General features: G+C 49.7%; 1 non-coding gene across 1 annotated transcript; it reads left to right on the forward strand.

Annotated features, from left to right (window-relative positions):
- Positions 1-1,048: 1,048 nt before the first annotated feature.
- Positions 1,049-1,130, forward strand: TRNAS-AGA (transfer RNA serine (anticodon AGA)). Its single transcript has one exon. It is a non-coding gene; the product is annotated as a tRNA-Ser (tRNA).
- The last annotated feature ends 1,195 nt before the right edge of the window (positions 1,131-2,325 follow it).

Raw genomic sequence — 2,325 nt, forward strand, 5'->3', positions numbered from 1 at the left:
CTCCATGGTGCCGACTACTCCGCTGCGCCAGCAGTGTGAGGAGACCATCAGCATGCTGACCTCATCACGCTGCTGCAAGTCGGGGCAGGGGCTGACGAGCACCACTCTGCCCCAGTCCCAGTGCCACACTGTACCAGTGCCATCACCTGCTTCCTGCCAGATGCAGCATACCCCTTGGGGGGCCGCATTTTGAGCAGGCCAGGTATAAATGAATAGCTGGCAACATTGAGAACCATAGACATTATGGAAAGGAGTTTGCTCCTCAATGAGCAGGTGCTCACGGGGATATATGTGGGGGAGGATGGTAGCACAGAGCTGCAGGACAGTGAGGCAGCTAGCTGGGTGACAGAAGTCAGAGTGTCAGCGAGGCTCGTCCTGTGATGGCACCCCAACAAGTTTACTAAGTTGGCAGATGATGGGTGTCAGTACAATGGTAGCATTATTGCTGCCAGATGTGTCCTTGGAAATCCGGCGGCGTGTCTACTCCAGTATAGAATAGAACACATAAAGAAGTATATAAGTGCTGGGGACCATCGTATATTAGCATTTATGTTTATTAATAGCTTAGCATGCGAGAGGTAGCGAGATTGATTCCTTCAAAGCTTCTTTCGCTGATTTTTTTTTTAATCAAATTGTTATAATCTTTTTACTCCTGATCCCATGGTTACCCCAGCTACTCCTTATTACATTACAAGACGACTATCACTGGAGAACTACAAGGTCTCAGTGTTCAGAGGTCTACAACAGCCGAGTAATGGCCCCGAGTGGTGACTGCTCCGACATTGTGCGTCCATTACACCCATAATATCACAAAAGAAAGCAACAAACACAAAGAAACAATGGCCGATCCCCAGGAGGACACTAGTCCCAGATGTCACCAGAGGAAAGTATCACATGGCTGCCGGCAGGACCTCACATGTAGGATCGATGTCTCCTCCTCGGAGCACATTGTGGAGTTGGGTGGTGACACCAATGTCTTCTCCTCAGAATAGAGAACGCTGTGTGTGTAGATAATGAGCCGGTGACTCCACATCTGGTGTATGCATCTGTAGTCGTGGCAGAGTGGTTAAGGCGATGGACTAGAAATCCATTGGGGTCTCCCCGCGCAGGTTCAAATCCTGCCGACTACGTGTAAGATCTTGTTTATTTCTTTTTAAAAAATGCTAATGTAATCTGAAAATGGGAGGCCGTTGTATATACGAGGCTGTCGTAGGTGGACGGACTACTCCTGTCATTTCTGTATGACTGAGGGATCAGTTGTAGAAATCATTTTCTGTGTGAATAAACGATTATAGAAGTAATCCACCTCGCTAGTGTCATCTATAGGTGGATATCCTCTAAATCATCTAAAGAGTTAGAAATTTACAAGGCACGGGCCTTTAGGGCCACTAACAGGATCATTTTCTTCTTTATGGAGATGATCTATCTAGGGTACATTACATAAAGACTTATTACCAACTAGATCCTCATAAGGAGAATCACATTAGTGATTGGTGTCATATTTGGATACTTAGGAGGCCGACATCATCTGTTGGTGACCTGCAATAACATTCAATGGGGGTGTTGATGGGTTGACAGTGGGAGCCACCTCCTCTAACTGTTTTGGTGTTATGGTCGCTATTGGTTGTGTGGCACCCCTGAGGGTTCAGTCGCCACAGAGGTACTGCACCTCACCCAGAGGTGTGGTGTCTCCTTCTCTCAGGTAAGGAGGGAGTGCTGTCCGGAAACCCAACACCTGCATCCAACACTACACTGCTCCAGGCCGGCTGTAGGGGCAACATGCATGCGTAGAGCTGAGCCCTGACCCTGGGTGGAGTGGGGGGAACACAGAGGTAGGAGGAACCAGTAGTGGGTGAGGATGGAGGAAGCAGTTTAGGGGAGCACTTTGTCATTAGGTGTAAAAAGGGAAGCCATGTTAGGGTGGCAGGTTCAGTTCAGAAGAACAGTTCAGGAAGACAGGGAGCAGAGTCTCTTTAGGAGCTCTGCTCCACAAGTTGGGGCCTAGTGCTAGAGGCCCAGGAGGGGAGCAGAGGAGTAGGCTCCGTTCTAGTAAAGGGATCCCAGGGGGTACGGCGAGTGCGGGACGGCACCCGTACGCCCCGAATCTGTCAGAAGACAGAGGGATTGTAGGCCGCAAGAAGGGGACCAGCCCCTGGACCAGTCGTGTAACTCCAAGTCTGGGCTGGAAAAACCGGAGGCTTTTGGCTTATATAGTCAGTTGCCAAAAGCCTCATTCTAATCTCCACGAGGGTCAAGCAGGTCTGGGAACTCCAGTAAAACAGGAGGGACTTCAGAGCACCCCAGCGGGATTGAGAGTGGGGAAGC

This window comes from Phyllobates terribilis, unplaced genomic scaffold (assembly GCF_046119375.1).
Source record: "Phyllobates terribilis strain yellow unplaced genomic scaffold, ASM4611937v1 Scaffold_3__8_contigs__length_932513732, whole genome shotgun sequence".
Classification (NCBI taxonomy): Eukaryota; Metazoa; Chordata; class Amphibia; order Anura; family Dendrobatidae; genus Phyllobates; species Phyllobates terribilis.